Source organism: Polyodon spathula, chromosome 22 (genome assembly GCF_017654505.1).
Source record: "Polyodon spathula isolate WHYD16114869_AA chromosome 22, ASM1765450v1, whole genome shotgun sequence".
NCBI lineage: Eukaryota > Metazoa > Chordata > Actinopteri > Acipenseriformes > Polyodontidae > Polyodon > Polyodon spathula.
Window position 1 is genome coordinate 23,655,887 of NC_054555.1, and position 24,397 is coordinate 23,680,283.

Genomic DNA, 24,397 nt, shown 5'->3' on the forward strand with positions numbered 1-24,397 from the left:
CAACAAGTCAAGTGCAAACTGGCTGACCTATATAGGAACTAGAATTATTCTTCTGAACTTCCTGTGACTTCAAGGTGATACCAAACAAAACACAGCCCAGAGTACAGCTCCTCTCCCCTTGAAGGCAGGGAAGGGGCAGGGCTTCACCACGTTGCCTTATGCAGAGTATTCGATTTTTCCTATTTAATAATGGTACTATAGATTCACTTCCATTTCCACAGTCCATCATCTCTCTAAAGCCTCTAGTCTAAGCAATGAAGTTACTGTAACAAAGAAGAAACATCATTATGGTAATAAAAATAAGAGTATACAGTGGACTCCAATGAATATGCTTTAAATGGGGGATAGATTTATTCACTGCATGTACAGTAAACAACCTGAACCAGGCTTGCTTTCATTTCCTGACAGTAATTAATGCAAAGGACCACCACCCCCCCACCCCCCACCCCCACATTAAAAATACAGAAATGTCGCTGACACTCCTGCAGACACAGCTAACGACAGACTAGGCCACACAGACTGTTTCTGTGAAATTCAAATTTCCTGTACACTGTAATACATACATAAAATGATCAGTCGATTCCGCACAAAAAAAAATAAGGCTTCCGCTGTCACCACAGGGAATGCAGATGCTACAACGCCACAGGAACACGGCCTGGTTTAACCACGAGGGCCCACTCGCTCACTGAGGCCCTTGAGGGCCTGGGGGGCCAGGAAACCCCTTCCTACAGTGCACAGTGTGTGAGCCTGCAGCTGTGTCTGAGGCTTCGCTGAGTCACAGCTGCAGGCAAGCTCACACACACACACACACACACGCACACACACAGTGCTGCCTTTGTCATTCCCACTGCTCAGCATTAATATTCCAGGCCAGTCACACCTCATACAGGACTATCCTTCTCCACTCTCACGCCTCAGCCAGGCCCAGGATCAATAGCCTTTTTATTGCTTGTTTTGCACTTGCACTCCAATTCTCAAAGTTACTTTCACCAAAATGTCATTAGCACAATTTGTTCTCAAAGGAAAAAACACACCACATACAATTCTAAAGACAATACGAAACCACACATGGCTATTTACGTCTACATGGAATGCCCGAGTTGTTTATTTCTGGTTTTTACTAACTTTTTTGGTGTTTTTTTCATTCTGCAAGGATGATTTGGAGCTGAAAATCTACGCCAGGGACTTGAACAAAACCAAACTGTCGTGACTTGAGCGAGCGGCTGTATTTAAAATAAAATGAAAGATGTAGTTGTAATGTAATCTTTAAACAGATCCCCCACTGTTCGTACCAATGGAACAGCCCCAAGCCAAGCATTTATTTGATCTGTAAATCAGGTGTACATTGCACTAGAATTTAAAAAATGCATTCATCCCTCATTAGCCCTTTAAGTCAACTGAATTACAATAAACCGTGTGTACAGTATGTGAAAAATCCTAACACATGAAAGATTTCATTTTGACAAGAAAATATGAAAATGACAACAGTATGAAATCCTGTTTCAAGATCAAGTTTTGGTCATTTATCATAGTGTGATTTTCAGATGGATAACTTAAATGTACATATTGATGTATAGCATTTGCATTAATATGATGAAAATCACTTCCTGGGTCAAGTCAGGGGCAAATGACAGAACTGTTTCATGATTATCAGCATTGTGCTTTATTAAAAAAAAAAAAAAAAAACAGACTTTACTGTTTAAATAAGGAGTTAAAAATCTGTGAACAGTCCTGTTTTTTCAGTGCAGATGCAGTGACATACAGAAAGCGTGGCTGTACTTTACATTTTCGTGGTGCTTGGTCTTGAAAGAAATGCACGCAGCACATTTTCTTTAATGAGCCTTTTAAGTTTTTCTTTCTTCTTTTCTCAAAGTCCTCAAACGCTTACATGAGAAAAATGTCTTTCTCTGAACTTTAAAAAGTCCCTTTTTAGTGTTTTTTTTTTACAGAGAGAGTCGCTGGTGGATTAGCTCTCTGCTATCTGTGACAAGCAAACGGTCTGATGAAGTGATAAGCTGACCTAAGTAGGGATGTGAAACAAGACTGCTTATCCACAGGTTGCTCCTCTGCTATCAACCCACCCAATCCATTAAACCCTGTACCTGATCTCTCACCTCTTCCAGATAAAACTCGAAGGCATACCAAGAATGAAAAATTCTCAGTACTGAACAAGACAAAAAAAAAAAAAGTGCAGTCAACTAGCAGAGAACTGTGTCTGCCAGACAGACCACAGAAACTCTAGGTGTGCCTTGACCCGTACGGTTTTAAATCATCTTTTAAGAAAGCTGTTACTTTATTTATGTCCATGATGAAAATATTGTCCCTAAAACGGTTTCACCCCCCAAAAAAATAATCATCAATACATAACAAAATTACAATTGCCCAGTGATGCTGTATCAAGATGGAATTAGACAGCAGCTTTTTTGATGGCACTTTTTCAGGCATTAAAAGTTATGTTGTTGTAACCCCTGAGCAGCCAGTTCAGTTTAAAACCATTAGCCCATTAACAAAGTGGTGTTGATTAAATGTTTCTACCGTTTGCTTTAGTAAAATTGACCACTTTAACATGGAGATCAGTGTATGTGTGTCTATATATATATTAAAGTAGTTGTCCACAGATATGTGCAATTCAAGGGCGGTGTTTGAGGCTCTACTTAAGGGTTGAATTATTAGTGGAAGTGGCTCATTACCATCTGAAGAGTGCTATGACTGACCCTTTTGTTAATCCTACATAGTAAGGGTTTTATGCCTGTCCCGGCCCCCCCATATTCCCAACACTGCACTATTTACTTGCAAAAAGTCAGTCCCTTAAATGCTGTTAAAACCAGACCAAGAAAAGCCTACTTATGAATTGAAGACCAGCTTATGTTTTAGATATAGCACAATTCAGTTCTGTTTGAACAGGGCAGGAAAAAAACTATTAAAAAAAAACCAGAATAAAGACAAACAAGCTGTTCCATCTATCGATTTCTCCTCTGTGTGGTACTATAACAGAAACAACAGAGACAGCAATCCTTATACACTACTGTAGGGAATGCAATCTGCATATTTACAACAAATACTATATACATCTGGAAAGAATACAGCCTAAAGGACCAACCACACATATGTAGCACATACATCTGTGCAAATGTGCTGCCCCTCACAGGACTGATTCACTTTTTACCCAAGCGCTCACAAATTGCTGTGTTTCAAAACAATGCAGTGTGGCAGTTTAGCATCTCGCAATTACATACAGAACAAACCCTATAGTGCTGGTTCCCAAGAACGGGTGGGCTTGTGATCATAATGTTACCTGGGTCACAGTTTCAGTCAGGGCTCACAGTTCATTTCTAAGACATTTCTGTGACTCTCCTACACCATACCGTTTCTACAGTAATACAATGCTTTTTATTCTGATACTTAAAATGAACAACATTTGAACATTAAAAGTGTTTGTCTCAATACTTGTATAAAAATAAGCTACTTTGATTACACAGGAGCTCTAAAACAATCAGCCACGTTGTGGAAAGTGAATGATCAAAGTGCAGAATTGCCTAAGCTTCATTAAAGTACCCTATTCATCCTGCTTCCAACCACCAAGCAAGTCGACTTTAACCTCTTGACCTCATGGGCAAACCAGCTGCAGCCCCACAACTCAGCCATAAGCTGGGCCAGCGGGTGCCAGAGCAAGCTGCCCACACTAAGGAATAATGAGATCACTGAAAATGCAACACCAGCTAACCTGGCCAATGAACAGACTCATTTAACATGGGTGATGTAATAATAATAGAGTAACCCTGCTTGCATATATGATATTTTGACATAATCGGAACAGGATTTGCATTTGAATGTGACAGACATAAAATCTGATGCAAATGCTGCTGGAACTCTGCAGCACTATCAGTTAACATGCAATCTGACAATACAATTCTAGCCACAGGTACCGAAACGCTTATCTTAGCAGCTCATATCCTGGCATCTCTCTAGATCTATGCAGAACAGTACCAGCAGAGAGGGCTATGTAACACAAGGACTCAAGTGCCCACGACATCACAATGTCATGCAAGACCGGTGTCCACTGTGTCCTAGTTCAGAGCTGACAACGGTTACTGAGCTTCTGTGTGCCCAGCACTGTCTTTGATAGGTACCTGCTAAGACAGCTAAAACCAGGCAGTGCCTTCTGCTGGAAACATAACATCTGCATGGTACTGTATTGTACTCAACTACAGGGATGAAGACTCCCATTGCATAGCAGTTTCACCTATTCCAGGTATACGAGCTTGATTAGCCACAGTGTATAGGTTATGAAACTCATAGTAAAACCAGGAATGGATCAAAGAGCTATGCAATAGGAGACTTATCTCCATCCTTGAAGTATTAATACAAAATTGAAGCTAGTGCATTTGTGAATGATAGTCAGACAGCCTCCATAAACCCCCTGATTCTAACATAAGGAAAAACATATTTGCTAAAATACAATTAATAGAACTCAATGCACATTGCTTACCCAGTATAATTCTGCCACTCCCACTTATAATTCTTAAACAGACGAGAGCACTCTGTTTTTATTTATGTATATATCTATACACACACACACACACAGGGTGTACAAATTGAAAGACACACATAAGAGTGAAGGCTAGGTAAGAATGCTGTCTTAAAATAAAAGTACTGTTGCATATTCCCTAATTGATTCAAACTAGTCATCTCCTGGTCATTAATGTTTTGAAGACTTTCACCCACTCATGTTTCAAAGTTGACTGGTTATGTGAACCCTCTCTACAATTCTGAACTCCCTATTAGTTCAGAACGACGGCCTCTGAAATATCATCTCACTCAGTAATGAATCATGCTTAAAAACATGTCGTACGCTGGTTTTGTTTTTTTACTCAGTTGAATTCAGCTGCCTGCAGATAAAATACCTTAGTTGTCGATAAAAACAAAAAAAAGTAACGCTTTTGTTAGAAGGGCTTGGCAAAGCAAGTTGTGTTGCTAAATCATCAGCGTGCAAAGACTGCAGCTGACAACACAAGCTAGCTATTGACATACTTCCAGAATTCCAAAGTGAGCATTCCCTTCAAGCTGTAGTGCCCCTCAATCATTTTCAGTGTTACACTAAATATGCACACATTGATATCGTTATACTGAAGGAACATGACTGTTAGTAACATACATCTCGTGAAACATTACAAGAGCTATCAGTATCATTTTTTCAAAGCAAAACTCGACATGTTGTCACTCCGGCACAAATCTTATTGTTGCACTGAAGTGCCAAAGACATCCACAGTGTTTAGACACTTTCAGATTTAAAACAAACAAATCACACATGCAACAGGGGATTCCCCAGCACTGTGTAACACTTCCAGGATTGAGACAAAGTTTAGTTTTTAGTCATAAAAGGCTAACTGCATTGATTTGTAAATGAGAAAAAGACCAACACCCTTGGTTTGAAGGAGCTGCATGTATAACCACGCTGCACAGCGCGCACAAGGGCAGCACTGCTGTCACTGTGGGAGATTAGGAAACCAAACAAATCATATTTCCTTCGGAATGTCCGTGACCCGACCCCCCCCATCCCCTCCCGCTTTTCTCACAAAAATAAAAAACAACTAATGATTTATTAAGATTTTGCTCCACTTCCAAAAAATAACACCTGGTGCAAACAGCACTGGTGTAATAATACAGTAAGTAAAACTATCTATTTGTGTATCTACTGGCACAATGCACACTTACTTGTCGGAAACTGTGCTTTACATTTCAAAAGGGTAACATGCAATAAGTTTGTACAAACAACATCGACCTTGTCTTGGAAAGCACCGCCCTTGGTTACAATATTTTATTGTAATGCTAGCAATCCAACTGCACGCCTATAAGAATATACAGCAGCCTATCGTGAATACAGCCCTTCCATGTTATTCATGTACTGTTAATATTTTTACTGCTGTTCTGTTTATTATACAGGGTGAATCATAATTGTGCAACACTGTTTTCAATTCCAGTCTTTACTGAACAACCCAAATGGTGGGCCACTGAGCATGTCTCTGCCACTGATATTCATCCCCATGATCCTCCATGCTCCCTGACATATAAAACAAAGTGTGCTGAAGCCCTTGAGGAATCTTCCCTACTTTTGTACACCGCCATTTACATTTACATGGATATTATTATTCACTCGTCTTTTTCTTTTTTTAATTAACAGAAGGAGAAGTGATAGCTTCCCTGTCATACAAACATAGCTGTCAAGTTCCATTGTGCAACTCTTTCTTTTCTTCCTTCTTTAATAACTTGTGACTTCCCTAAATCACAGAGAGATCTTAAAACAACAGGGGCTCTAAGCATTCCTCATGTCTCATAATCCGGGGGTTCAAAGGAAAGCCGCATTGGTGACATTCCAACTGAGAGTCTCTGCAAAAGCAAAGCCAAACACTGGGCTCTATGTGAGCGCTCCCTGCAGCGCTGAGGTCTGCCCATCGCTTTGAAGTCCCTCATGAGGTCACTCTTAAAAGCACAGAGCAATCCCAGAGCTGGGAGTCACTGGAATGATAGCGGGAAGCAACGTCGACCCGGTTCCCATCGGAAGGCGCAGTGTACTGTCTCTTTCGGTTTAAAGGGAATTCAGCTATGACAAAGTGTGTCCCTTAGCAATGGACAGAATCTAGCCAGCTTGAATAAAATTCAAGCTCAATTCTACTCTTTAAACCTATCGATTGTGTCAAACTCACAAAGAAGAACAATCTAGGGACCAGCTCAATGAAACAGTGCAACCAACACATTCGAAACAGTGCAACACAAGAGGCAATGCAGAAGCTAATAACACTAGTAGGGTGTTTGCCCAACACTGCAAAACACAGATTAATTCACTTTATTATAGCAACAACAAAGCACATGTATAATGTACTGAATGATCTGAGTATCTGAGCTCTCTCAGTTTAGATTAAATGTTGATTAACTGCTTCACAGTTCTTCGTTTTCAGTAGGTCAAGATCAGAAGCCACGTCACCTGTTCCTTTGAAGCCTTTTTTCTTTTTTTTTCCGCTGAATTTGAAACCGGCAATGGGTCTTGGGGTTAAAGGTGCTTTGAAAAGATGAAGAGGGTTATTCAGAGAAAGTGAAGTGTTAGGGTTGATCTGTAGATTCTGACGAGTTGGGTTGGCTTGTATTATCAAACACTATCAACCACAAAAGAGTCTCAAATGGCTGCTGTTCTGGGCCTCCGAACATGCGTCCGTACGCACAAAACTATGAAGGGATGGTCTGACAAATCACACAAATTGCTTTAAGGTTAGCCTACTGGTTTTTGGCAGGTGTACTGATTTCAGATTCCCTTAAGATGACGTATTCTTTATCTAAGACATTTTTTGCCACTTTATAGCCCTAAAAATAATTACATTATGTATTATGTCATTATTATTAAAAATTACAGCATTGTTAATCAAAAATAATTCTAAAGTTGAATACACTTTTTTGCTAGGCCACTTTTACCTAAACACATACATATTTTATATTTCTCTCTTCAGGACACATTTCTTGAGGAATAAAAAAAAACATATTGTGGTTTACTTACAGTTATTGCATCACCATAACCTTATAAAGGAGTACCAAAGGAATACAAGTTTTATTTTTGTATTTATATTTGCCTCGATGTCAAAATTGAATAAAATTGTATTGGCATGTTACACAACATTCATGATGAAATTGTCCCAAAAATGTCTTACTTCATTAAACATCACAGTGCTTCTTAAATCCATATGTCCAAACAAATAAGAACAGCTTTCGTATCCAATTAAAAGTGGACTCATAAAAGATCAGAGATCATGGAGAAAAAAAAAATATATATATACACACAAACACACACAGTACTGTGCAAAAGTTTTAGGCAGGTGTGAAAAAATGCTGTAAAGTAAGAATGATTTAAAAAATAGACATTAATATTAATTAATAGATTATATTTATCAATTAACTAAATGCAAAGTGAGTGAACAGAAGAAAAATCTAAATCAAATCCATATTTGGGGTGATCACCCTTTGCCTTCAAAACAGCATCAGTTCTTCTAGGTACACTTGCACAAGGTCAGGGATTTTGTAGGCATATAGTCAGGTGTATGATTAAACAATTATGCCAAACAGGTGTTAATGATCATCAATTCAATACGTAGGTTGAAACACAATCATTAACTGAAACAGAAACAGCTGTGTAGGAGGAATAAAACTGGGTGAGGAACAGCCAAACTCAGCTAACAAGGTGAGGTTGCTGAAGACAGTTTACTGTCAAAAGTCATACACCATGGCAAGACTGAGCATAGCAAGAAGGCACAAGGTAGTTATACTGCATCAGCAAGGTCTCTCCCAGGCAGAAATTTCAAGGCTGACAGAGGTTTCCAGATGTGCTGTCCAAGCTCTTTTGAAGAAGCACAAAGAAACGGGCAACGTTGAGGACGCAGTGGTCGTCCAAGGAAACTTACAGCAGCAGATGCAAGACACATCATGCTTACTTCCCTTCGCAATCGGAAGAGGTCCAGCAAGGCCATCAGCTCAGAATTGGCAGAAAACAGTGGGACCCTGGTACACCCATCTACTGTCCAGAGAAGTCTGGTCAGAAGTGGGCTTCATGGAAGACTTGCTGCCAAAAAGCCATACCTCCGACGTGGAAACAAGGCACAAAAACACAGGAACTGTGGTGCAGAAAAATGGCAGCAGGTGCTTTGGACTGATGAGTCAAAATGTGAAATATTTGACTGTAGCAGAAGGCAGTTTGTTCGCCGAAGGGCTGGACAGCGGTACACGAACGAGTGTCTGCAGGAAACAGTGAAGCATGGTGAAGGTTCCTCGCAAGTTTGGGGCTGCATTTCTGCAAATGGAGTTGGGGATTTGGTCAGAATTAATGGCCTCCTCAATGCTGAGAAGTACAGGCAGATACTTATCCATCATACAATACCATCAGGGAGGCATCTGATTGGCCCCAGATTTATTCTGCAGCATGACAACGACCCCAAACATGCAGCGAAAGTCATTAAGAACTATCTTCAGCATAAAGAAGAACAAGGAGTCCTGGAAGTGATGGTATGGCCCCCACAGAGCCCTGATCTCAACATCATCGAGTCTGCCTGGGATTACATGAAGAGAGAGAAGCAACAGAGGCTGCCTAAATCCACAGAAGAACTGTTGTTAGTTCTCCAAGATCTTTGGGCCAACCTACCTGCCGAGTTCCTTCAAAAACTGTGTGCAAGTGTAACTAGAAGAATTGATGCTGTTTTGAAGGCAAAGGGTGGTCACACCAAATATTGATTTGATGTAGATTTTTCCTCTGTTCACTCACTTTGCATTTTGTTAATTGATAAATATAAACTATTAACATGTCTATTTTTGAAGGTATTCTTACTTTACAGCATTTTTTCACAGCTGCCTAAAACTTTAGCACAGTACTGTATATATATATATATATATATATACACACACACACACACACACACACACACACACACACACACTTTTATAAAGGTGTACTATTCTTTTTAAACAGTTGATGAAGGGCTTTTGCCAAAACATACTGAAATTAAGATTTTTTTAAAAACCTTTTCTTTCTTACGTCTTCAATTTTGTACACTTTCTTTTTTTTCAGATTGCAAAAAGTGAAATATAATTCAAATTCTTATCTGGAGGCTTCATCAGTGGCTAGGCATGCAAGACGTTCACCTGTAAATGTGTGATTTCTAAGAAATCACTTAGGCTTGTCATAGCAACACGCTGTCCCACGATAACATCAAGATCTCACATAGACAATTGTGATAAAGCCTATGCAGGCCCTCGTAATGCATTATCTCTTTACATTATTGACAATGTTATATTACTGGAGCCCAGCCCTACTGTCTTCACAGGTTTCACTGTCTTCAAAATGCCTATAATTCAAACTGTCTATGCCTTCAACCAAATGAACAATAGTATTCATTAAAATAAATACAGTGTAATGTTAAAAGATATGTATTTGAAAGACGTAGGCGTGGCTGGTGGTTTTGTGATGTGGACTACTGCTCACCAGGGCTTGGTTTTAATTCCGTCCTGTAGGCCTCCAGGGACGAAATGCAGAAGTCCACTTTAATAGAGCTGCCTTCACGGGTAAAGCAAGGTTGTCTGGGGGTAAGACACTCCTAATGCTGAAAGCACCCCAAAGGAACCCTGCAGCATGCCCCTATGTACTGAGGAACCCTTCTATTGGTTAATATGAAAGACATTCTTCCACGGTATCGGGAGACTCAAAGGCTGCAAGGCAGGCGATTAAAACTGCCCCTTTTAATCAGTGTGTGTCAGCGACCTTCAGAACTGGGGCAGGGTGCAGGGCTGAGAAAGACATCTCATCTCTCCACATCAAATACCGACACATTTGATACAGCCATGAGAAGAGACAGCCCAGGTCTCAAAAACAGCACAGTGATTAATACTGAAGAATTCACAAACACACACAGCGGCAGACAAAGTGCTGGGCCCATGAGTGCATCGAGGCCAAGGACCTTCATTTGGCTGCGATTAAAGCTGGTGTTTGTGAAGTGCACACACAGTGTGATATTAGACTATGACTGTATGGGGTCCATTAATGAAACAAAGCACAGTTCCAGGGTTGCTCCTGTTTCTTCAGATGCAAGTGGTGGTGTTGGCGGTGTTTTGAATGGTCACCCTTGCTTCTCTTGATCTTAAATTTCACCACTTTAGGGAATCACAAACTAGTCTAGTTGTTTTTGTAAACCAGGACTGTACATAAACATGTCACTGAACTACCTTTCACTACAGACTGCCTGCTGCATGCAACCTCATGGTTATACACATGTGTTTGTAAGCACCCATCCAACTAAAAACCTCCTTTGTGAATGAATACAGGCCATGCAATGGCAACTTTGCAAGAGCTACAGGCTTTTATGGCCAAGACTCTTTCAAAGTGTGTATGTGACAACAATATCCCAAGCACTCCACAAATCTGGCCTGTATGGTAGGGTGGCAAGAAGGAAGCCCACCTTGAATCCTTTTTGAAGTATGCGAAAAAACACTCAGGAGATTCTGTAGCCATGTGGCAAAAAGTTTTGTGGTCTGACAAAACTAAAATTGAACTTTTTTTTTTACCTAAATGCAAAGCGTTATGTTTGGTGCAAACCCAACACCCCAAAGAACACCATCTCTACTGTGAAGCATGGTGATGGCAGCATCATGTTATGGGGATGTTTCCCATCAGCAGGGACTGGGACACTTGTCAGGATAGAAGGGAAAATCAATGGAGCAAAGTACAGAGAAGTCCTTGAGGAAAACCTACTGCCCTCTGCAAGAAAGCTGAAACTGGGATGGAAGTTCACCTTTCTGGATGACAATGACCCAAAGCACACAGCCAAAGCTACACTGGAGTAGCTAAGGAACAAAAAGGTAAATGTCCTTGAGTGGCCCAGTCAGAGCCCCGACCTAAATTCAATCAAAAATTTGTGGCATGACTTGAAGATTGCTGTCCGTCAACGCTCCCCAAGGAACATGACAGAACTTGAACAGTTTTGTAAAGAATGGTCAAATATTGCCAAATCTAGGTGTGCAAAGTTGGCAGAGACCAATCCCAACAGACTCACAGCTGGAATTGCTGCCAAAGGTGCTTCCACCAAGTATTAACTCAGGGGGGTGGAGACTTATCCAAGTATGATCTTTCAGTTTTGTATTTTTAATATATCATTTTTTTTCTCAACAAAAACTTTTTACCCCCTAACATTGTGGAACATGGTAGGTAGACAAGTGGCAAAAAAATCCTCATTTAAATGCATGAAACTCTGAGGCACAACAAAATGTGAAAAAAAGTTCAGCAATCAGCAATAAAAAAAAAAAAAAACACAACACATTTTATATCTTTATATCTGTTCTAAATCATATGAAGCATTTTGTACAAAATGGATATGCAAAGATAATTGGCCCTGTTCTATACAGTCTAACTGGTACATAACATTCAGGGTTTTTTTATTTTTAGTACAAGAAATTAATACATTTATATTTTAGTCACAAATACAGTAGTTTTAATAAGGTATTTCTATCTTGCACCCTGTACATACAGCTGCCACAACCAACCTTGTCTTAAAAATAATCTTTTTACAAATCAATCAATCAATAAATCAATCAATACATACATCTTTACATCAAAAAGTGCGAGAGAATGGAAGCAGCCACACAACATTTATTTTTTCTTTAGTCACAACACAGGCTAGAGATCAAGTCAGAGTTTACCAATCAGAGTGAGGCTTTTCCTCTGACATTTCCATGCAACCCAATCAAAAGACAGCTCGCTCCATCCCAGCAACACAGTTTCCAAAATAAGAAACTGTGTTTTCAGCCTTGTTGCACCGGGGCTGTGGTAATGTCACCGCTTCTACTTCTTAATAGCTGCTTTTTCTCTCTCTCATCTGACCCAGGACGGAAAAAAGTTGAGGTTAGTAAATGACAAACACATAAACTTCCTTGCCTGATCACTCTTCTTTCTCACCAGCAGAAATCGGATTAAAAAAGGCAGAGAGCCATGTCATATCAGCACCTTCGAAGAACAATGAATCAAACAAGTGCTGAAAATAACAGCAGGGGATGCACCCTAACCTCTCCCCTCCCTGGCGATAAAGTTTCAGAAAGACAGTGAAAGTACTGTATGAAATTACAAATATCTGCCAAGTGGTCCGCATTGCTTCTGAAAGCACAGAGAGACTGATGGTATTGCAAACTTAAAAAGAAAAGAAAAACACCTACATGTTTCTGTGGTCTCCTGGCAATTCTGGATATGAGCAGCAAAGAAAGAAAAGAACCCTAAACATTTAAAATCTGCATTGTTTTCTAATGCACATTAAATACAGTGCCAGGGTAACAGAGAGAGCTCCTGTTGCACAGCAGCAATGTCAGGCTCCCACAATGCGTACATCAGCTTGTGCCATTCCAAACTTGACTTCTATGCATTAATTAACATTCCACCTGAGCCTTTCATCTCCTGGGTTTCTGTAGGCTAGCTCCTAGTAAAATCAGGAATGGCTCAAACTGCTATGCAGTCCTACCTCCAGCCCTGCACCAAGACATCTGTTGCTTTATGTCAGAGCTGTCCAGCTTTAAGCTAAAAGAGTCTTGATAACAAGGTGTTACCACACTGCTTCTGTATTTCTGTGCTAACATGTTGCATTTTGAGCAACCCTATAAAACTATTTACCTGCACCATTAAATAATGAGAGTCTTATTGTATAGCTCTTTGAAGCCCATTTTGCTCAGGAGCAATTTGTCGAGAGCCCAGCGTTAAGTTATTCAGTGGTGGTCAAATGTGCAAAAAAACGCCTGCTAAAATGTGTAAATAAATTTAAAAAATAATCTCCTGCTGTGGTTTGAAGTCCGAGGGTGTTACAAATGTGTGTACTAAAATAAGCTGAATCAAAATGTGCGTATCTAGAACCGCATGGACCCCACTTGGCAACGCTTACAGTAGGGTGAGCTGTGGCTCACTTCACAAGACCTGAAAAAGATTTAAAAAAAAAAAAAATCACACGCAAAGATGAACCTCCGTTTTTGACATTTTAACTCTGCAGATTCTTTAGGGCCTCCTTATAGCAAATCAGTCCGATTCAGTAACTCTCCTGCAGATCCTCAGTTAATTCACAGCAGCACCAGGACTGGAGTTGCAAAATAGGGACTTTCCAAACTGCTAAACAAGGTCAGGTAGACAAGTCTGTGGTTATGGCTTCTCGATGCAGATAACAACAGTAACCCAACGAAACGCTGTTCCCTCTTCATGTATTTTATGCTCAGAGGAAAAAAGTAACAGCTTTACTTTTTGCAATTACTACCCCCCCCCCCAGCATTTATTTATTTATTTAGTAGGTACACTGGAATATTTCTAAGCAGCTAATTCTATAATTTTTCCTGGTTTTAGAGTGAGTTCAGGAAGACAGACCTGAGCTAGTTACCTAAACATACTATGGCTAATCGAACTTGTAATAAAACCTGGAATGTAATAAAACTGTTATGCAATAGGAGTCTTATTTCCATCCCTGATATCAAATCAACCCCAGAATGCATTGCCATTGTCCATATCACAGCTGGCAACATTAAGTAAACTAGATCTCCCGGTCTCCTGGAAGCTGGTTTCAAGCCACTGTTCTTGAAAAAGTGGCTTTGTGTTCCTTCAGTTTTACACTGCTCTTGGACACTATTCAGTTTTTGTTGTTGTGAGTGATGTTATTAAACAAAAAAAAATCCTTAGTGAAAATACAAGCAGATCTTAAAGACAGGAAACATTTTAGACAGTCAATATGTTTTCTATTATTTTATATTCACATCAATCTTGAGTTGGAAATGCTTTAGATTCTATGGAGTGATGCGTCACTGTAGGAGGTGAGAAATGTGCCAGACAAAATCCATAATTACTATGGAGAAAAAAAAAAGTCACAAAAAAATGTGCCATGAGAATCTGTTTACTTCGTATGATGTCGATCTAAATGAATTAGGAAAACATCTGCTGGTTTATACATACGCTGCACAGGGCAATGGTCACACTTCAAACTGGAATGCTCACTCAATTGTGTTATCATGTTTTGAAGTTGTTTCTGGCACATCATACAGGTCTGGTGAAAACAGCAAGCGAGCTGCTTTGATTATTTCAGTGTGATCAAAAAGACAGTGCTCAAGCAGGGTCAGGCTCTCATGCCTTTCAACTCTGTAGTTTTGCAGTTTAAAATACTGTTACCCAGCCGGTGATATGTTTTGAAATTGATATGCTAGCAGTGTCCTGGAAAAACTTTTCCCTTCCAGTTTGTAGATCCTGGTTGGAACTCTTCCTAATGCTGTACAGGGAGGGAAATATCTCCCATGAGCATAGCAGTTTTGAGTCGTTGTTGGTTTAACTGTGTGCTAAGCATTGCAAGAGACAATTGAGCCCAATTTGGCAAATCATGGGGAGGAAAACGCTTATGAAGCTCACAGTAAAATCTGGGATGGCTCAAACAGCTATGCTATGTGTGTCCATCCCTTACGCATGACAGTCATCCCAGCATCATGCAATCCCTGAAAGAAACCGTGCAGCATCAACCTCAATGCTAGGCTGAGCGGTCTTTTCATTTTGGTTTGAAATGTCCTGATTGCTCAAATCAGACAAGCGAACTGTATACATCACTCATCAGAATGATTCTCTCTAACCCACCACCTCCAGCTGCTGCTACAGCAGCACGATGGATTTCACTGAACAGATGCCAACACAAACTGCAAAATCTTTCCTTCCTTTTACAAGCAGCCCAATATATCTGGAGTTAATGTGTGTACCCAATTCTGTACACTCCCAACCCCCGAGTCTTTTCGCAGAGTTGAATCGTGAACAACGTGCACAAACCCAGCGACGTTCCAAGAATTCTGGGCAGCGTTCTTGGAAGCTTACGGAAGTCTAGAGATAAAAGCGACCTCTCTATTGAACACAGTTTATGCGTAATTGATTTTTTTTTTTTTTTTTTTTTTTTATCTAAAACTAACATATGTCATTTTAAAATTAAAAAAAAAAAAAAGTATTTTCTACTTGCGTGCATACTTCCTGGGTGATAGAATAAGTAAGATAGACACTGCATGTGGAAGAGACACAGTTATCTTGTACTGTGTAACACTAGCAATGGAACTGAAAGAATCGTAGAAAACAGCTGTGTATAAACTGGTGAGTGCTCTGCATCATTGTGGAACAAGAGATATTAAGGGCTATGAGGATATTTAGAGTCCTTTTTCATTTTTGTGTTAATTACTTAGTGTTTTGCAGCTGTGATGCTTAATGACGGAATTAGGAGAGAGGGTCACTAACCCACAGAGACATGTGGGTAAATGATACAACAGTGGAGTCACGTCTGTAGGTGTCCCAGTCTGGGCTTCCCAAAGTGCAAACGCCAGGCGCAACTGACTCAACATGAACCAGACTGGCACAATCGATGTGATAAAGCCCCCAGTAAAAGCAGGAAATTAGACTTTTCACCAAATCATCAAAAAACACATCAGCTTCACCCACTGGTCTGGTTTACTAAAGAAAAAGACAACTGTGAGGAAATACTGTTGGGAAGGGTAGGGTAACAGTTTATACAACACTTTCTCTTTCAAGTTTTTTTCTTTTTATTTACTTTTTTTTTTTTTTATAAGGATTGCCTTTGTTTGCTCTTGCCATTTGTACATGACTTTGTTTACACAGCCTGTTGCTTTTTGATTAGTCATACCTGCACATAATAACCACCCACAACTGGCCAGGACTGTCTGAGACATCCTTGGATATTAAATGTTATGTATACTGTACCTTTTGTTCCCCCCAAAGGATGTATTTAAAGTCTTTTTGTAATTTGTTTTTGTGTTTTTTGCTGACAAGTAGATATTCTGGTGTTTTGTTAATGAATGATGTATTTTCTAATTGTAGGAAATAGAAATGTCATGGCCATGACATTTCACAAACCGTAGTCAGGGACTGTGAAACCAGTCGCTGGGGTTATACATCAACCACAGGTATTCTTCTCACAGTGATCACTTTAGATAATACCGATACAGACTTGAACTATGATCTGCTACTTTTTTTTTAATTTAAATTGGAACCCAATACAATTTGATAGTAAGTCGGTAACCAACTAAACCAAACCAACGTGAAAACAGAGGTCTTGCACAAATATTTTGTTATTCGTCAATGGAAATGCTGGTTATTATTCTAACCACAGCTTTGTAAAAGTGTAGACGGCGAACATGTTATTCACACACAAGACAAGACCAATAATTTCCTAGAAGGAGCACAACAATATACATCTCCCAAACAGCCACCTAGCCTGTACCCAGCATCTTTTTTCCACTCAAGACACAGAACAGCTAGAGCTGTCGTAAACAGGAAACTGATAAAAACAGAAGAAAGAGACATTTCTGCAAATAGCATCTAATAGACAGATCCACTCACTGCAGGCTTGCAAGCTGTTGCTTTGCAAGCAATACTAAATGTTGCATTGTAAATCCTGCTTTCATAGCAGCTCAGCAAAGAGTAACATTGCCATTTAGATTCATTGATGATGTGATATTAAATGAGCTGTATAAAATCGTTGTGTACCTGAACACTTCCCTGCAGCATGGACCCGGTTTTCATGTACGTGGCCAACAACCAGTTAGTGTGGGGAGCTGCACTACCAGTCAAGCTTACACATGTGGCTAAGTTTTTAAATTAGAATGTTTTAATATTGATACAGAACTCCCTGGTAAGAATGTTGTTGAATCCTTTGTTTAATACAAGGTTTGAAATGTGGAGGTCATTTTGATGTTCTGGCTTTGCTTGCTGGCTTGTTACAGAGGTTCTGTGTTTACTAACAGGAGGCCCCTGCATTCTTATTGCGCCACATTTGTTGCATGGCAACTGCAAATGCCAAGGCTGAAAACTCATAATGTAAAGTTTGTACAGCTGTATCCATGTACTTCTAATATACTACATCACTAGGCGGCCCTTAGTAGTGTGGAGCTTTATATATGACAGAGTCCTCCATTTCCAGCTTTAATGCCATTTAATTTGCACTTGTATTCTCAATTTAAGATGTAACCCACACAATATAGTGTGGACTCCAAAACAGAACTCCGATCTGCAGTGTAATAATAAGGAAGTACTTTCCATAGAAAATAAACACCACCAAGAACTGAGACAGCACAGGAAATGAGGAAGAAATTAATTATCAGCATATTATGATACATTATGTTTATCTATGGTAAACAAGCAAGCATTTATTTGGTTTAAAAATGGAAAAACAGGCTTATAAAAGGTTTCTCCTACTCATGAAAAGAAAGCTAAACTTTTGATATCACAGCACATTTACTAATGGACTTGTGACAGAGGGGCAGGTGTCCGGTTCTGTTTCATTCCCTTTGCACAAGAGAAAAAAAACATTATTTCCCACCCAGAATCCTTACTTGACATTTATTTGGAAGATAATGGCCTAAGTTATTGGGTACAGGGTCAAAGTTCCCAATCCCAAAGGGGTCGACAGTTAACAATCCCCAGTGAGATTTGAGACATAACATTCTCTACGATTTGCAAGCCACAACACAGTACTTTATATTACTTTTTTTCAGAGGAGATTATGTATGTGTGTGTGTGTGTGTGTGTGTGTGTGTGTGTGTGTGTGTGTGTGTGTAACAATACAATGCATTCACTGGTGAAGGTCTGTGAGGGAGCCAATCGCATAAACCTCAACTCATAGTTTCAAGTCAAACAAAGGACCCACAGCTGCCAAAAACCACTGCCACGGAACTAAAGCTGCAGCTCCACTAACTCAGCACAGCAGAGATCCTGCAAGTTTGTCATTACACTGTTGGGGCATGCATGATTGGTTAAAATACCAGCAGCATGGGAGTACAGTAAGTATAGTTTTGTGCTACAGGGTTGCTCTGCTACATGGAGTAGCTGATGAAGTGACAGCTGCTCCTCTTCAGAGAACAGAAAAATAAAAAAAATGAAATGAAAATGGTTTTGAAACCTGACCCACAGTCAAAGAAACACATTTATCTGGTTCCTACAAGCCATTTTTGGGAGCAAGGACTTCCCTCTATTTAGGCTTTCTCACGCATCACTTATCAGCGTGCATACAGCTTCCTCATTCTGGAAACTCAGACCCGGCTGATGTTTCTATTATAGACCGGGACATTGTTCAGTGACAGATTTCAGAACATCTGATTTCGGAAGTTGAAGGACAGGCCAGGGTCTTGGTTAGAGAAAGAAGACCCCCCACCCCCCCCCCCCCCACACACACACACACACTGCAGGGTTTACAAAGGTTCTGAGTGGAAGTCACTACTGAACAACAGTGACAGTATTATTAGCTTTGCTACTTTTACATGTTATCTCTATTCTGTTTATTCTTCACCACGGACACATTACACACTGCAAATCTGGAATTCCAAGCTTTGCTCTTGTGGTTCATCTTGTCCCCAGAACCCCTCAATAGATATCACACCTTTACTATGTACAGTGTACATTGCTTCTTATGTAATTCAGGAGCAGTACCAACTACTGCAACAAGCCACTGGCTACTGGTCTCACTGTTATCTCATAACTTTACAGAAACACTAGCCTGGGATAACCAGTTACATAGTTCCAGTGTTGCATACTGAAACATAAATCCAATGCTGGATAAGTTAGCTGGTATGGAGTTATTCTGTATAAAGGTCTGCAGTGTTGAAGAGTTTATTAAACATTGAATTTCCATCATAAGCATTATTTGTAAAGGCACTATTTTACAGTATGACCATTAATCTCTCCAAAAGGGGGTCATTGCACTAGCCTTTTACCTCTTGAAGCATGTGATCAAATCAGGCCTGCTGTTCTTTGTGGAAATTATCACCAAATAACACGTATCTGATTTGATTACTTACTCTAAGATTACATTTTATTCATGGCTCTGCTTTCCTGTTTATGGCTTTTTAAAAAAGTACCAAACAAGACAAACTCTCACAACTGTGCAATTATTTCAACGTTATCTGGAAGGTTATGGGGAAATCCTTTAATGAGGCTGAGGTGTCTAATGCAGGGAAGCCCAAGGCTATGAGCTCTGTTCTGAATTACCTTTCCTTTTAAGGCATCCTCCTGCTTTCAGTGCCAAAGGGCCTCGACTCACAGCTGCCAAGATTCCAATCTTACAACAGGGGATGCCAGCAGTGATTGGTGCACTGTCCGAGCCCAAAAAACTGGCAAAGAAATACTTATTACCTGTTGCTCTCACAACTTGTGTAGAATCAGTTTTTATTAAACTTTCAGCCACTGCGCATAGTCTAAATTAAGATAACTGCTGATTTGAATGAATTATTCATCAATCAGAGTTCAAAGACTAATACGGAGACCTGCATATGTATTTGCAAATATTATGTACCTCTTGGATCCTCTCATAGAAAGCAGAGTGGTCATTAATAACCCACCAGTAGATCCGTATAAAGCCAATAGTACTTTAGAATCTCGAAACTTTAGAATCTTGAAACTCAGCGAGTTCGGTATGCTTGCCAAAAGAGACATGAAAGCCAGGTTCACCTGCGTAGTTTCCCATGGTGCCATGCCATCAGGGCTCCTTTACAAACAAGACAACTCATGCCAAGTGAGACTCACCAGAACGAACTGAAAATGAGTCACACCCCATTCCCATCACAGACAGGGGGGGCAGACTACAGAAAAAGAAACACAGAAAGAGACAGAACGCGATTGAGTGTGCGTGCAGGAACTCAGCGAGGATTGTGTTTCAGAGAAAGAGAGTGCGAGACCAAGTGTGTGTAGGAACAGCGAGGATTGTGTTTCAGAAAAAGAGAAAGCGGGATCGAGTGTGCGTGCAAGAACTCCGCGAGAATGTTTCAGAAAAAGAGAGCAAGATCGAGTGTGACAAGGAACTCAGCGAGGACTATGTTTCAGAGAAAGAGAGAGCGAGATTGAGTGTGCACAGGAACTCAGCGAGGATTGTGTTTCAAAGAGACAGTGAGATCGAGTGTGTGCAGGAACTCAGCGAGGATTGTGTTTCAGCGAAAGAGAGCGAGATCGAGTGTGCGTGCAGGAATTCAGCAAGGATTGTGTTTCAGAGAGAGAGACAGAGCAAGATCAAGTGTGTGCAGGAAGAGCGAGGATTGTGTTTCTCAACCAGTCCAAAGAACAGGCAGGAAGCTGAGGGTTCTCGCATCCAGCAGAGGACAGATAAGAGCTGTCTATGACAATGACTCGTCAGAGAAGAGTTAAGTAGTGGATTTAAGTTGGTTGGTTTACTAAATGTCTACTTGCTTGGTGCCAGAGATTATGAAAATGGTATTTATCTAAGAACCTAATAAAATGAATACCTACATAAATGGGAAGAACACAGGTTTTTAATCTCTGAATATTCTTTCAACATTTTTTTTTTTATTTTTTTTTTTTTTTTTACACATGCATTTGAATATTCATTCATTTTGAATTAGCTAGAAAACGAAAAGTAAAATAATAAATTAATAAAGGATTTCCCCAGGGTACTGTACAACACATCTGGCCCTTTCAAAAACAGCCAGCCATCCTGCATGCTAGCATCCTCCTCTGGAAACAACTTACTGGCAAGCAAGCCTGCTCCAGGTCTCTGTTCAATTTCAAACATGAACATGCCTTCCATTCACACAGTCCTTTTTTTCAGCTCCCTGCCTGACGACCCACCTGCATGCCTTGGGTCTTAAGCAATGTTCAAGTCAGTTCCTTGTGAATGAAGTGTGCAGTTCTCTGCATCGCTGCTCTCTGATGTGAATACATCTGCTCGCTCGACCACCAAAGCTGCTCCTACAGTCTAAACAAGCAGCACTAAATGAAATGCATTTCTTGCACTTGGCAGCCTCACTTTATATCATACATGGCACTGTACAGCTATAGCCAAAAGTTTCGCATCACCTTCTAGAATTGTCAAATTTTGCTTCATAAAGTTGAATGAAAGAACCACCATAGCTGTACAAGAAGAAACTTAACTGGTCGTTGTCACTCAGCACAGCAAAACAATTTAACTCAGAGGATACGATGCTCTTGAGGTTTCTTTATTTGCTGTGCAGGTGGAGCTCAGTGTGTATTTTTCACACCTGGCTCAAATGGTAAAAAGGTATTTAAAGCCAAACGTGTATAGCAGGATTCTTTTATTCTCTGCCCCACTGCTTGTCAAAAGTCCAATTTTCCCTGCATGTTGGTCGTAAAGTCAGAGCTGAATAAAGGAAACCCTGTTTCCCTGCATTGTGTAAAGAACACTGGCTTCTATTGGTTCCCTTTCCTCTGCCTTCTCTCCGGACTGTGCACATGCACACTGTTAAGGCAAGGGGGCGGGGCGTCCGAGAGGGTTTTATCTACTTCGGAAAACACAGCGCTCCGCATCCCTCTGATAACAGTCTGCAGCACATGCCCAAATATAGGCCTGGGAAAGCTCTAATGATACAATACAGAAATAAAAGCGAATCAGCCAGCACTCGTCTCGGCAGCTCTGCATGCTACCCATAAGCCAGGCTGTAATCGCCGGCGTTGTTTAAAAAGGGAGAGATGAAAGACACTTGTGTCAGCCAACACCTTTTACTGATTCAGTGCAACCAGAGCGCTGCAAGTTCTTGGCTATCCTGCAACAGGGTCTGCTAATGACTCCTAACAGGAGCAGGCACAAGAGCTTCGGGCAGAGAAGATCCTGTGTAGATCCTGTACAGTGCTCTACAGCAATCACTGACAACAATGAAACAGTATATCTGTGAAATGTTACAGCACAATGTGTGGGAGGAAGAATCAGCACAGCACTGGAGCTGACCAGCTTCAAAGACAACATTTACTCACAACCCAGTGAAATTGCCATGCTTTCAAAACTCAGCGGATTGTTCTTTCGTTCACTATTATACAATAGCTTATTATCTTTGTGTTTGCATTTTTTTTTTATCTATTCACAAACTTCCATTGATTCAATCACTCATATTTGTTAGTTTTAGCACTGTTTCAAAACCACAACTGTACCTGCAGGGGAATGAAAGCTTTCCACAACATGTGACGTTTGGTCTTGTCAAATGAATGCTACTGAACAATATGATACAAATTGTCCTGAAGCTTCCCACATAAAAACACAGAAATAAAGAAAAACATAACACACAAGAAGAAAGACTAAACTAGAAACAGAAACAAAGAATAATAGGGATGAACACATTTCACTAGCAAGCAGTTTGGAGCTCTTTGGGGTTGCTGTTGTAAAGGCCCTGCACAGGTAATTGGGTTTTGTGGCCGGTGTAAGAGTGGGCGAGCAAATAAAAAATATATCATGCAAAAGAAACCAATGCATAAAGCACCTTGGAAAAAAAAAACAACACACACATTCACTCCTGTACAGAAGAATGCTTCTTTCCTTCCTTATTCAGGAATATCCAAATATTAATTTCAATTTGGAAAGAATATCTGAACATGAATACCCATGTACGTTATACTGTACAGAGGAGAGAGCAAATGATTAAAATCCAAGAGCACTGCTCTACTGGATCCTCTGTACCTAGATTATAGCCTCGTATTGTATTCCACACCTGGACCAGGGAAGAATGAACAAGCTTCCTCTGAGCCACAACAGCAAGTCCAGGCATCTCTCTGAGACCTGAACACTAGAACGACCAAGGCGGTCTTTTTTACCGTTTCTGGATTTTTAATTTAAACTGTGCTGTGTGTGTTTAAGAAACAAAGCTGCGCTTTCCTGACTTTTCCTAAATATATGTACCAACTACCCTGACAAAGATAGAATTAGGGAGATAAATTACTGTACTACCTATTCCGACCAGGAGCTCTCAAATTGACCGCTACATATAAAACATATTATAACAGTGAAATGTTGCAGTATTATTTGTATTTATCAGTCGGGTCTTGCCACCATGTATTGAAGTTTGATTATATCAGTCTGCATTTCTCAAGTGAGAGGTCTTCTGACATTTCTATGTTTCAGTGAGCCTCCTGATAGCCTATCAGTCATCCTTGACAGCTCATGGCGCCCGGCTGTCCATTGATTATATCAGTCTGCATTCCTCAAATGTCGTGGAAGATGTATGACGGCAGTATTTTGAATTACTGCAAAGTTTACCAAACAACGATTCTGATGTAGCAGAGACGGACCATGAAGAATGGTCTGAAGCAAACTGGGTTTGCAAAGATGAATCTTCCAGCAGAGGTGACAGTGTGGAGGATGCCAGCAAAGTGCCAGGACCGAGTGCATGAAGAGGGTGCAGGGGATCCCTGGGAGATGAAGTAATCCTGAGGCAGCCTCTACAAGGATGCCAGCCACTTCACCTGCATCAGCCCCTGCACCTGATCCAACACTACTTCACCTGAGGCAGCCGCTTCTCCAGCGGTAGCGCCAGCACCACCTAGCACTCAAGAGGCTGGTAATGAACAAAATATTTTGAGGGAAGTTCCAGTGCCCAGAGCATATACAAAACATAACATTGATGAGAGCGCATTGAGTGCTTTTCGCCTATTAATTGACATGGATACGCTTCACCACATACAGCGTAGCAGTGAAGCAGAAGCCCACCGACAACTACAAGACGATCCCTGGTCAATGCCCTTGGAGGAATTAGAAGCTTACATTGCACTAGTATATGCCTGTGGAGCATTTGGTGCAGAAGCCTGGGTTACTGTTGATAGCTGTGCCAAATTAGCAAAGACTGTTATTATTTTCTGTTTTGTATACAATTTGTAGATTTTATTTTTCACTTTGACACTGTGTTGATCAGTGGCAAAAACTCCTAATTAAATCCATTTTGATTCCATGTTGTAACATGGATGTGGAAAAGTCCAAGGGGGGTGAATACTTTTGAGAGCCACTGTATTTATGCTGTTTTTAATACGATGGTCACATTGACCGCTCATGGTTGTTCTAGGTATTGTCTATAAACACGGCCGTTCTGGTGTTGT

At 40.4% G+C, this 24,397-nt stretch overlaps 1 protein-coding gene across 1 annotated transcript in view; it reads right to left on the reverse strand.

The window, feature by feature from the left end:
* The window catches only part of LOC121297170 (SH2B adapter protein 3-like), a 60,490-nt gene that overhangs the window by 25,494 nt on the left and 10,599 nt on the right, over positions 1–24,397 (reverse strand). The window lies entirely within an intron of this gene.